The sequence below is a fragment of the Vitis riparia genome, chromosome 18, assembly GCF_004353265.1.
Source record: "Vitis riparia cultivar Riparia Gloire de Montpellier isolate 1030 chromosome 18, EGFV_Vit.rip_1.0, whole genome shotgun sequence".
NCBI classification, from domain to species: Eukaryota; Viridiplantae; Streptophyta; class Magnoliopsida; order Vitales; family Vitaceae; genus Vitis; species Vitis riparia.
Window position 1 is genome coordinate 26,393,759 of NC_048448.1, and position 14,087 is coordinate 26,407,845.

The following is a 14,087-nucleotide window of genomic DNA, read 5'->3' on the forward strand; positions in this document are numbered from 1 at the left end:
AAGCACTATCCTTGAAATAGATCCACCCTCCTCGAAGACGAACTCAGTGCACTAGGGTACCAGTGGTCTACCTTTAGGATTCAACAACTAGATCTTGTCTTGGGTGCACTCTGAAAACGAGATGTGTACAACTAGGGTTTTTGAATAAATTCCTCCAAATAGATCTATGAAAATACTCCCTAAAAAAATTCTCTGAAAATTTGGTATTCAAGTATAGAGAGAGGTGACCTACTTTTATAGGCCACTAACACAGTCCCAAAAGGAATCTACTTGTAATTAGGAGATGACACAAAGTAGAAGGAGAATCTACTTATAAAAGGAATGAAACTCCACTAGCACAATCCCAATAGAACTCTTCCAAAAAATATAACACTAATAGAATAAAATAAAATATAATATAATAAAATAAAAAATAATTCTCAATAGGACACTTCCCAAAAATATAAGATTAATAGAATAAAATAAAATAAATTAAAAGTAATTTCCAAAAATAAAAATAGAAATTATTTACACTCTTCCTACAAAGCCCACAAGGTGTGGAACAACAGATAGCTTGCTGCAAAGTGTGATGAACTGAGAACTTGATAGATGCTTGGTGAAGATACCGACCATCTATTCATTGGAGGGAATATACTGAATATTGAATTCATGATGAAGCACCTTGTCTCGGATAAAATGGAGGTCTATTTCTATATGTTTGAACCGGGCATGGAAAACTAGATTAGCAGCCAAGGCAACAACACTTTTGTTGTCACACCATATCAATGGAGTTACAATTTGTGGGATGCATGATTCCTTCAATTTCAGCTGTGAGAGATGTAAGTGCCCTATACTCTAATTCATCATTACTTGAAGAGACTTTTTTTGTTTTAATGAGGACCAGGAGACGAGATTGAGACCGCGAAAGAGACAGTATCCCCCTGTGATGCACCGATCATCAGGACATGACGCCCAATCTGCATTTCTATAGCCATGGAGATCAAATGTTGAATATGCATATAGTGATATGCCATGAGAGAGGGTACTTTTGAGGTGCCTAAGGATCCGTTTGGTGACAAGCCGGTGTGTTGTGGTTGGTTGTGCCACAAATCGGCATGCCTTATTCACTGCAAATGAGATATCTAGATGGGTGATCATGAGATATTGAAACGCTCTCACTGTGCTGCAATATAGGGAGATATCTGCTACTGGATCACCATTAGTAAGAAAGACATATTTGCCAAGAGCTCTAGGTGTGAGTGTTGGTTTGGTGTCTACCATTTTTGTTCTTTAAAGGTCTTGAACATACTTATGTTGACCAAGATGCAGTGAATTAGATTTATGAATGACCTCAATTCCTAGAAAATAATTGAGGTTTCCAAGGTCTTGAAGAGCAAAATTGTTGTTGAGATGCTTGATAAATTGAAATACTTGAGTAGTGCTACTAGTGATCAAAATGTCATCAACATAGATAAGTGGAAGAGTAAGATCAACAGCTAAATGATGAAAAAATAATGAAGTATCAGCTTAGGAGCATAGAAATCCATATGAGGCTAAATGGTTGTTGAGTTTAGTGAACCAAGCTCTAGGAGCTTGTTTGAGCCCGTAAAGTACCTTGTTGAGATGACAAACATGAGATGAGAATTACGGATTTACAAAGCCAGGTGGTTGATGAGTATATACTTGCTCTTAAAGATCCTCATTAAGAAAGGCATTTTGAATGTCTAGTTAATGTATTGACCAATGTGAATACAAAGCAATATTAATGACAATTCGAATGGTTGAAGGCTTAACAATTGGGCTAAAAGTTTCAAAATAATCAATGCCCTGAGTTTGGATAATACCTTTGGCAATTGACCTAGCTTTATAACAATCAATGTTGCCATCTAGTTGATATTTGAGTTTAAAAATCCATATGCAACAAATAATGTTTGTTTGAGGGGGTGATGGAATAAGGGTCCATGTTTGATTTTTCGCTTGGCACTAGTTTTGATCTGTCATGACTTGTTTGAATGTGCGTGGCTCAATAGGTGAGGAGACAACATAGGCCTTCTTGATGATGCTAGCGTTAGACCATGTTATCATAGGATGGTAGTTGGTTTTAGAAGGGTTGGAAGAATTGTTGGATGTATTATGGAATGGTATTGGAATGACAGGTCAAATAGTAGAATGGGAGACAGATAAAGATGGTACATTTATAGAAAAATAATTAGGAAAAGAAATAGTTGGTGCTAATACTGATGAAGTAGTTATGGTTTGATAAGGAATGAAGCTAGGGACTATTGGAGTGATTATTGACCATCCAAGACTTTGGAATAGAAATATGGACTCGTAAAAAATGACATGTCGAGTGATATATACTTGATTTGTGGATGGGTGAAGGCACTAGCCTTTATGAGATAAATTGTAACTAAGAAAAATGCATTGAGCTGATTAAGGAAGAGATTTGTTGGAGATATAGAGTCATAAGAATGGATAGCATAAATAACCAAAGGTTTTAAAAAACTAGTAATCTGGTGGTTTCTGAAAAATGAGTTGAAAGTGAGATAAATTAGCAAGAACAGGTATGGGCATAGAGTTGATAGGGTGCATGGCTATTTGAAAAGCATAGGCCCAAAATTTGTGGGGTAATGAGGTAGTGTTGAGAATAACTAAACCGATCTCAATATGGCAAAATTTCCCTTCAACTCTTCTATTTTGTTATGATGTATATGGACAAGAATAACAGTGTTGAATTCCAGATCTTGCAAAGTGAGGTGCAAGGGCTTTAAATTCTCATTCATCATCATATTAGAGGCTTTTGATAAAACAATTAAACTGATTTTTTACCAGAGTTTTAAATTGAAGAAACATAGAAGACACCTGATCTTTAGAGTGTAAGATATATATATATATATAGGTGAACCTGGAAAAGTCATCTACAAAGATGAGAAAATACTTGGCTCCTGTGGTGGAGAGAGTAGGAGCAGGGCCCCATAAATCCGCGTGGATCAATTAAAGTAAATAGGAGGCTTTGGATGTATATGGTGTAAATTATTATTATTACAAGAAATGTTACAATAAACATGAATTTGTTTTAAAACTGGTACAATTGGGTGGCCTAGTCATTGATGTCATTTAGAGAATTCATTTGTGGACTAGATGGTGAATGCTAGGTGGTTGAATGAAGAGATCGTTGAGGAGGGGTTGACAATGGGAAATTTGTAGAGGTCATGTTCAATAGTCCTTGAAGAAGAGTCTTCTTGGTTTTCTTGACCTTGATAAGAAAGAAGTGATGATGGAATTCAAGAAACGAGTTGTTGTTAGTACAAAATTTTGATATGCTGATAAGGTTTATGGTAAGGCGAGGAACCTAAAATACATCTTTTAAATGAAATAGTTTATGAGGGATGTAAAGATGCTTAGAACCAACATGTGATATGGAGAGTTTCTTACCTTAGCCAATAGTGATCGTATCCTTGCCTTGATAAGGTTGTGAATTGGAGATATTTTCCTTCTTGTGCGAAAAATGATGACTGACACCAATGTCAAGGAGCTAAGAATCATTGAGACTTGGAATGGATGAGGCTATCATTGCTAGAATGTACTGATTTGGTGCTGTAAATGAAGGCTTAGTAGAGTTTGTAGATAAGTTATTGAGTCCTTGAAAATTAATGTCAAACCTATGATAACAGGATACCACAATATGACCATGTTTGCTACAAAGTTGACATTGTGGTCTATCACCAGAATGCTATGTATGATGACCTTGATCACGACCACATGATTTACCCCATCCTTGAGTGTGATAGTTGGTATTCTAATGATGAGATGAAGTGGTGGACTTTCCATTTTGAGTTCCACTTGAATGAAAAGGATGCCCTTAGGCAACAATATGTGTTGCAATAGCCTCATCTTTTGGTTTTGAATTTTGGAGTTGCTCATGAGTGAGCAAGATACTATGTACAGAATGTAGAATTACATTATCATCATAGGCTATTAGGGAAGTTAATTACAATAGAGTTGTAATTGGCTCCTAGGGCTCCAAGAAGTTGCAAGATTTGATCTTGTTCAGTGACTGGTTTTCTTATTACAACAAGGTTATCAGCTAATGTCTTCAATTTGAGGATATATTCCATCATTGATAAAGATCCTTTCTAGGTACTTGGAATGCAAGCCTAAGCTACATTCTTTTTGCCTTAGATGATGTTGAAATTTTTTTCTCAAGAGTAGTCCATGTTGTATTGGATATTTGATATCCAATTATCTGTCCCATGATTTCAGAAGTTAGGAAGGAACAGATCCAACTCCGAATCATATGATCAAAGCAACGCTAGGTGAGGAATTTTGGATTGATTGCATCGGCTGTGTTGGTATTGGGAGCATAAGTCCTTAATCCTTTAATATGTTCTTCAAACGCATTAGCATACATTACATTTTCCATTTGGGTTTTCCAAAGAATGTGGTTGTTTCTATCCAACTTTATGGGAAAAGGACGATTTATCATGTGTAGTGACTAAACCATGTTCTGTTGCTGTGATGAAATAATATTTGGAATGGTTGGTGGGTTGGAATATTGAATTGAGGTGTTCATGTTCGATTTTTGTTTCTTTGTGGATGAGTAGGCTTACAACTGGATCAATTTGGTTGAGAGAATAAAGAGAAAAAAAATATGAAAATGTGGATGTAGGCTTTGATACCATGAAAGAGCTTCACGTTCAGATTATAAAAGAATCAATTCTTACATCCGATATTGTTTAACTATTTATATGAGAGCTTGTAACAAAACTTCAACTAAACAACCACTTATGAGTACATCTAACAATGTAACAAGTGGTAGGTTTGAGAGGTTATTCTAGTGTTATTCTAGTGTGGATGAGATGTTGTGCTCGAGGGTTTGTTGATTATTATCATACTCCACAATGTCATCCATTGATCTAATAGTCTCATTAGGCCATCCACACTGCGCATGTGCTTACTAGATTCTTTACATAAAAATAAGGGTAAAAAGCAATTTTATCCATCTCTGAATCTACACATGATGGATTATTTGATCCACATTGATGCAATGTGGCCAAATGAACTAGTATAAATGTTTCTTTTTATGCCATCATATTTTATTATCTAAAAGGAATTACACTTGTTTTTTAGTACAACTATTCATAGTCCAAATTAGCTACCAAATCCCTCCATGGATAGTAATTTCCCTATCACTGTTACAAACCAATGCATCAAATTCTTATAAGATCGCTTGGAAACATCTTAACTTTTCTACTATTTTTTGTAAACTCAAACCAGTCAACAATATAAATCTTATTCAGCTTGAGCTAAAACTGATAGTTTTCATCATATTTTTTATAATTGTTGGTAATCTCTCAGTGCAATCTTCATTGTTATCATAACAATCGATTACATACAGCCTTTGCATTTTTCCAGGATAGTGGAACACTATAATTACCATTGGAGAAAGCCATGTGGGTTACAATTTCAATGAGTTCCTTCAATATGGTTGTTTCATCAAGCTCTCCATTCAATTTGAAGACTTCATCAAGAGAAAACTTTAAGGAAAGGCCTTCTATATCCGGTAGGAGTGCTCATGGGTGGTTCTTCAATAGTTGGCATGATCCCAAGATAGGCGTTGTGGTGGTGATTCCAGTGGTGTTCAACATAAGTAAGTAGTTACAATATGTTTTGGCCAAATAAAACTTTAGCCCATTTTTATGGCATTGAAGCCATAAGATATTGTTAGCAAGTAGCTTTAGAAGGGAATTTACTATGCCTTTTTGGTCATGTGGGTCAACAGGGAGTTAACTGCCTGGAAAAATTGAGAGTTCCCTATTAGATAAAACAAGTAGGTTTATAGAAAAAAACTATTGAAAGTCTAATATATGAATTCTTAGGATGACGGGCTAGGATCTAAATAGGTAGAATCTATAGGACCTGCTAGTTCAACACCTAATTGACAATATCCACCTAGCCAACCATTTTTTGTTGCAACAATAGGTAACCATAATCTAACAATAAAATAAAATAAAAATGAGGGTGGTGGGGGAGGGTGGTGGGGGGTTAGGTACCATAAGCATACACCTACCTATAAGCAATAAATGGATTAGATTGGAACCAAATGGCTTCATAAGAGCAAGGTTGATAAATACCACTTTAAGAGGCAAATTTTCCCCAAAAGTGGTAACGTTAGAAGTTTCTATGTTATAATGAAAAGAACATATAAAAAGGTTTAGGTGTGGAAAATCATTTGTAAGGACCTAGGTTGATTAATTGTGAGTCTTGCTATCAACATTAGCTTAATTGGGCCATTGATACGTAAAGGTGATGGGACTAAGGTTTTCCAATTATCTTTTTCATCAATACTATAAATTTTGTTAGGCTATGATCAATATGAATTGTTAGAACTCACTATAGCTCTATTTTAGGCCTTAGTCATCTTCAATGAGGGTTCATAGTTTGTTGAATATTCTGTAGGGGTTATGAAATTCAGCTTGGTTTTAGTAGCCAACGTATGTGTAGACTTACATTTTTCATGTGCTCTCCAATCAATGGTAAGACTTGCTTTTTAGTGAAAAAATGATTTTTATAAAAATTGGAATCATCACTTGTTTTTATTTATTTTTTAAAGGGAAAATAAAATAAGAAATAAAACCCTAAAAATGACTCCTTATTCGGAAAAACATGTCTTTGAAAATCAAGTCTAAGTATGAGAGTCAGGTTACCTATTAGAAAGGTACCATATGGTAGCACCTCTATAAGCTTTAAATAAAGGTCTCTACTAATCAAGTTGAGGTAATTATGACAATTGATTGGTAAATCATGCGGATACCAAAAATCAAGGGATGTACGATCAACACTATAATAAGAGCATATTTTACATCACTCAAACAAGTTATGCACCAAGAATTAATAATCAAGGAAAAGAATGAGCATATCTTAATAGCATGTTGAATACTTTCATAAAACAATGGAGTTAATTCACAAGTAATATATAACAAAAATCCCATAACATACACAACATGCATTTCACCTAAATCAAGAAATAATGAAAGAATAATATATGAACAAGACAAAACAAGATGTAACAATCATGAGAACAAAGCATGCATATTAATAGAAACAAGTATATAATGAGAAGAGGAAGTGCACATTGATAACATGCAAAACCCTTTCATAAAACAATTGGGTTAACTCACAATTAATAATAATGAAAATAAAATCATTGTCTAAATTCCACAACATATATAACATATATCAAATCATAAAATAAAAAATTGAAGTGGTATGAATAAAAGGAAACAAGTTAAAATAATCATGCTTTAAAAAATTTAGAATTAGTTAACACATATCCTCTTACAAAAATTAATCTAAATAAAATACCAAATGAAGAATTTCAATCCAAAGAAAGGTTCAACAAGTGTGTATAATATATCTATAATATGAATCAACAATCTAAGGAGGTCATTAGCATGCACTGATTCTTTCCCAATTGGTGTCTCAGCTGATTCATGTCCTCTCAATGGTCCCTGACAGTGGTGCCATTTGATTCGTGTCCAGCTGGTGTCCCTTGATTGTGGTCCTCAGAAAGGAGTAATCAACAAAATTTATAACCTATTACACCATGTACCAGGATAGCCTTAGCTAGCATAGCATAGTGGCTCTAGGGTCGTTCACTGGGATGGGTTTTCACTCCACAATTGATATTAATCCAAAGATGAATTGATGTCTTTTCATTTCAAGGTTAGTTTTAAAAGAAAACATAAAGATGTTTAAATGAAAAAGGTTTGGTTTTAAACTAACCAAAAATAAAGTAATGGAAATTACTTACTAAGAAAAGTGTTTCTTGGAGTTTCAGATCACTAGGCTCAGATTCCTCATACAAAAAGAGAGTTTCGATCACTTGTTTCTTTTCCTCGCATTAGAGAATTAACATATAGTTAATTCTCTAACCGGTGTGGTACAGATGCTTCCCTTTAATGGGTTCAAACACTAAATCCCTCTCACTGATGCAACTTGCAATGGCTCGTGCCTCTCACCTAGCATTTGCCATTCAAGGTGATCTTTAACCTTGGATTTCCCTTCTCAAGCTCGCAAGAGATAACTAATGGATGTCTTCTTAGAGTCCAAAAGCTTACCAAGTGTTGGCTATTCTAGAAAATCCCACCTTCAAACCACCTCCCAAAGGCTCTCAAAAGATAAACTAGTGCATCTCAATGAACGGAGATCACTTGCCTTATCAAGTGTTGGCCCAGGTGAGTTAAAGGCGTTTTAAGTTAACTAAAAAGATAAAAACCATTAACGGGTCACACTTTCTCTTCATTAAAAACTAAAACAACAAAACTTCCAATTTATGCATGTGGAAACTTACCCAGCTTTCTTCACTCCAAGAGACAAAGAGCCTAGCCTCTCATCCTCTGAGGAAAAATCCTCAAAGTTTGATTGGCTAGAAAGAAAACTAACGAGAAAACAAAAATATGAAGGAAGAACAAAGCAAGTGCTTTGTTCGTCGATTCTATATCTGATATATTCTATATATTTTTTTTACATTGGTTCAAAGATATATAAAGAGAAGATATTCTCTAAGAAATATATCTTTGACTGATTACAAGGAGAAAATAGAAATTTACACAAAATATCTTGAGAGAAAAAATCTAACTTAGTCGGTGGCAAATATCGGGAAGCTTCAGGAGAACACCGTGGCACTGTGCAAATCCGGGTAATCTGAAATGTCGACCGCGGATGCTCTCCGGGTGAACACTATCAGAGGATCCGGACATGCCTGACCGGAGAAGTTGAAAACGTCCTTCTCTTCCATCTGGTTGTGAGATATCCGGATGTAAAATGTCGGCGCACGAAATTCCTACCCAGGTGGACTGAGCTATGCCGCGTGTCGCTATCCGAAGCAACTCCATCCGGATTCCCCCAGAGGATATGTGATGCGCTCTCCTATCCGGACTCCCTCAGGGAGAAGCACACGGCACTCGTGAACATCACACCCGGACGATAGCACATACTATCCGGATATGTTGTCCGGATTATTGACTTCCGCCGCCAACCGATGGTGTGTCTGGACGCCCTGTCCGAACATTTTTTGCTCCTTGTATTCCGGATTTGCTTATGGCAAAGGATTTCAAAGCTTCGGTTCTTCATGTTTCTGAGCTTTCCATTGCTTTGCCATGGATTCCAAAGAACTCTCCTCAATCACGAATTGCTTTGGTGATCAAAAAGCTATCAAAACACCAAAACTTAACACAATTTGATTAGAATTGATTGCAAGGGTCCTTAATATGTTAATTGGATTAAAAGGTGATAACTACTATTCAAAAGTATTTAAAAGAGTTAATTTCAAGCTATCAAATAGCACTTTTTGAGTAGTAATCATGCACAAAGGAGATCAAATTATAAAAAACATACAAAATATCATAAACAAGGCAAAACAAGGGTATTTTCAAAATACATCCTAAATAAATACCTAGAGAAAAATTTTCATCATCATGAAAAAAATTGGACAACATATTCAATATATCTATATCACAACCCAAAAGCCCAAATTATCTAATTATATGTCAATTAATACCATATTAAATCACAACAAGGACATTGTATAAAACTATCGACATATGACCAGAATAGTAGAGTTTACAAAATAAATCATAAAAAAATATCTAGAAGTGGAATTTCATAATGAAAAAAATTGGACAACATCTCCTACATTGCATGTCTAGATTACAAACCAAAGGGTCAAATTATTTAATTGTGTCTCATTTAATAGTAGATTTCAAGAAACTCAAATTGGTCCATAATAGAGAAAATTTCAATAATATATCAAAACAAATTTGTTTGACTAATCTAGAGGCATAATAAAATCAAGAAAAAAATGTAAAATATGTTCAAATATCTCTATTACAAGAAAAATAACAGCATAATTAAATCACACAAGAATAATTTTTAAATTAAGCCAAACAACCCTTGAGTATGAAATAGGGTGAGTGCAATAGGTGTAGGAATTTTTTTTTTCTCCTACTTGGGGAATTGGTTTTCAACAAAGTAGAGTCCTAAATTAAATTTACAAAGTGTAGATTAATGAGAAAAATATCAAACAAATTAAGGGAGTTGAAAATTAATTTATTGTTGCAATATTAGTTTGGGTATCCAGAACAAGGTTAAAATTGAATGTGTAAAAATCGATTTAAATCTCTTCATTAAAAAATGATTTTGAACCTAGATTAAATTTGATTGACAAGTTTAAAAGGTTAAGAATTGAACTTAAAAATAATTTTAGAAAAATCCTAAGCCATTGAATTCCAATTTTTCAAGTCTCAAGTCAATGACACAATGAACACTGGCAATAGACTTTTGAAAAGTTGAAAGTATGTAGGGCCTCACCAAGTCCTAATTCAATATACCCAAATTTAATCCATGCATCCTTAACCTCATATGATCATTAGTAAGTTCATCAAGGCAATGAATCATTCCATTTTATTTGGTGCCATGAACAATGAAAACCAATACGAATAGCGCATACCAATCAAAACATGGTTACATGTTTTTTTTAAAAATAAATAAATAAAAATAAAAAGATTTTTTATAACCTAAAGATCTAAGATGAACTTGGAAAATAGGAAAATCAAATTTTTATGGGAAAACCCTTGAAAAAAATATTTTGAAGCAATCAACTCACATAAGATCTTAGGATGAAACTAAGAGAATCAAACTAAAACAAGAATAGGTGTGTGAGAATGTGTGAGAAGCAATACCTAAACCTAAACTCAAATATCTCAAAGAAACAATCAAATAAAGAGAACCAAACGAAATATACCAAGTGGTGCAAGGTCTCATCTCATATGATATCAAAGAGGTCTAAACTAAATGAATAAAAACAATAGGTGAAACAATGAATGAAATAACCTTAAGCATAAACAATCAATCATCTTCAATAATCATCCAATTAATGATAATCAACAATCTGTGTGGCATATGCATCCATAATAACCAAAGATAATTCCAATATCTAAGTATGATGGAAAGAAAAGAGACAGATGGAGAGCTAATCAATAATAAGATATGCAGAAAAAATTAAAAAGAATCATATAAACTCCTTCTGAACTAGTGTTTGTAATATAACAAAGTAGTGTTATCACCAATCAAGATTACCTTTCCAATCCTTGAGTTATATATCCCACTTATTATGTAATCAACTAACATACTCTAACTCTAAGAAGCATATGCCAAATTCCACTAAAGGAATTACTATAGCCAAAAATTTCTTAATCACGTGTCTTTTGGATCATCTTAGGGGACACCTTGTCTTAATCCCATGAGATATCATGGTCTCTCTATTGAGAATTCCTATTGCCACTAGCCTCTATAAATAGTGACCCAATTCATAGGGATATATGACCACTTTAGGGTCTTACCCATAGGTCAAAATCTCCTGTTGATTTTGGCATAAGCTCAATATCCTCTCAAGGTTGAGAGTTCATATAGTATAGTAGCTTAGTGAATCATGACAATTGATAGCCTTACATCATAATTCATTGTAAGTCCTATCCAATGTGCATCAAATACACTAGTGCACTCACCATAGGAAACCCATCTCAACGGCTAAGACAAGTCATCCCTTCATTTAGGAGATAGTGAACTACAGTCTCTATTTGATTATTCAAATCCATAAACTAACTATGGACAACTTATCTATTTACAAGGAACCCATGACTTGTATCCTCTATGCAACTCCTAATTCACTCAAGTCATGCACAACGTAAGAGATATGGGTTGAATGCTCAAATCAATATCAATGTGTAAAAGGGATAGTAAGGGAATAGTCAAGTCTAACTTTGTTACATCATGTCTTACTTTTAAGGGCTCAGTCCCAACACTTTAACCTTCTATTAAGTTTATCTAAGACATTAGGGAGGAGCTATTTAATCCTAAAAGCCCATTAGGTCACTCTTCATTATGCAAAAAATTGTGGAGGTAGGCTTAAGCCTAAAAACCCATGGTCCACTCACCATTCTGCCCATATGAGTAAGATCCTATTTTCGGAATTTAATTTATGCAAAGAAAAATGTATAACATAATCTTTTCATAAAATAGGTGTTGCCAAAAAACATATATATTAATGTTGGATCTTTCAATTTGTTTTATTAAATAAACATAAATATTTAATTCCTCATTCATTTTTAATGATAAGTATGAAAATATTATATGTTAAATAATGTTATAATTTTTAAAATTATAAATAATATCAGTCTTCTCTCAAAATAATAATAATAATAATAATTCTTTCAATTTATTAAAGGAATTTGAAAATATATTCAATAGAGGCAAATTAACTCGCAAACAATTTATAAAATTTACTTCTTTATATGCCTTAAAATGGAACACTAGTAAAATAAAGAGGATATACAAGAAAAGTAACAAGTTTAAAAACAAAAAAACAAAAAAAAAACAAAACAAAAATTACTTATGAGCATTTAAAGGTCCCTTTAAAGAATGATTGATTCAATGTGGAGAGCGCTTAAGCATGTACAACCCTTAATAGGGTTCTTGAATTGACTCATGTAGTGTTGGGGCACCCTTCCCTCAATTTCTCTCCTTTGTCGTTTGAGCACCCTTATAGCTGTTAGGAATACCTAGATATCCCCATTCTTATCCTTGTACCATTAGGGTGCATGTAAATTTTTTCCTAGGGCTCTCTAAAACTATGAGCAATAGAAGCAATAACATATAAAAACGTAAATTTAAAGATGAGGTGACCATATATGTGATCTAGATGTTCTCATATCAAATTAAATTAAAATAAAATAAAAAAAACATCGAATGAGTCATAGATCACGAAAACCAAAGGTATTCCTCTTATTTATCTCTTTCCTAGATCTTGGCACATTGTAGACCCTCAATTTTGCCCTCCTAGCACATGACCTATTAGATAATTATTTGATACTTTACAGTAGTTCCTTGGTGGCCCATAACTACTCACACTACTTACCTTTCTTGAGTCACCTCAGAGACTCTGGTTGAGGGATTGCCTAACCCCTTATTGTGACCTTTGGCAGTTTTGATTTAGACTTAAGCTTTTCATTCCTTCTTAGGATAGCTCTTAGGTGCACTTTTAGGTCCACTTAGGCATTACCCTTGGCTAATTTAGACATTTTTGGGCCCATTTAGACACCTTAAACTCGCCTAGGTTCACCTTAGACCCGCTTAAACACTTCATTGGGGCTCAACCTTTTTATATAATCTCTTGATCATTATTGCATGCATTTGATGATTATATTTTCTTTGTTTATTCATTTATTTATTTGTTTATTTATTCATTTTTTTAATTTCTATTATGTTTTGTTTTTATTTTTTTATTTTTCTTTCTTTCATTTATTTACCTACTTAATAGAGAATTGTTAGAATTGTTTAGATATTAAATATGCATACAACCCCCTTATTGAATGATGGAATTGTACAATCTGATATCTCATTTTCTCTTTCATTTTCTTTTAATCGTATTTCACTTTATTACCAATTTCATGACTTTCATTAGTTGCTTTTCTTTTCCTTTGATTTTTTTAATCTTATTTTATTTTGTTTTGCATGAGGAGCACCATCTTGGGGAGTACAAGAGGATCTACATTACTGGTTTGATCAACATATATTTGAGACTGAAAGCCTTCTGGATGGCAAAAGATGGTCATCACAGCCCCATGCTTCTTCTGTCCATCTCTCAGAATTGAAGTCTCTATACAGAACTTCATCATATCCTGAACAGTAGCAGCCATAGCAGCTGCAGCTACAGTAACAGCAGCAGCCACAGTTAATGCTGCAACATCAACAGCCACGGTTAATGCTGCAACAGTAGCCATAGCAGCATAGACTACATCATCTAGTTCAACCTTCATTTGGTCATTTATTAGGGTTGCAGCCCCAACTATTTAATCCCCATCTTTCCCCAGCTCCACCCATCATGAACAAATATGAAGCAATGCTTGGGATAGGTGATCTAAGGGATCAAAGACCCAAGTCAATGCAAAAAGGTAGACCGAATCATTGGTTTTCTTAACAGGGCTTGGATACTAGCAGTCGGAAGAGTGATGTTGGGTGGCCACAGTTCAGATCCAAGTATATGACAG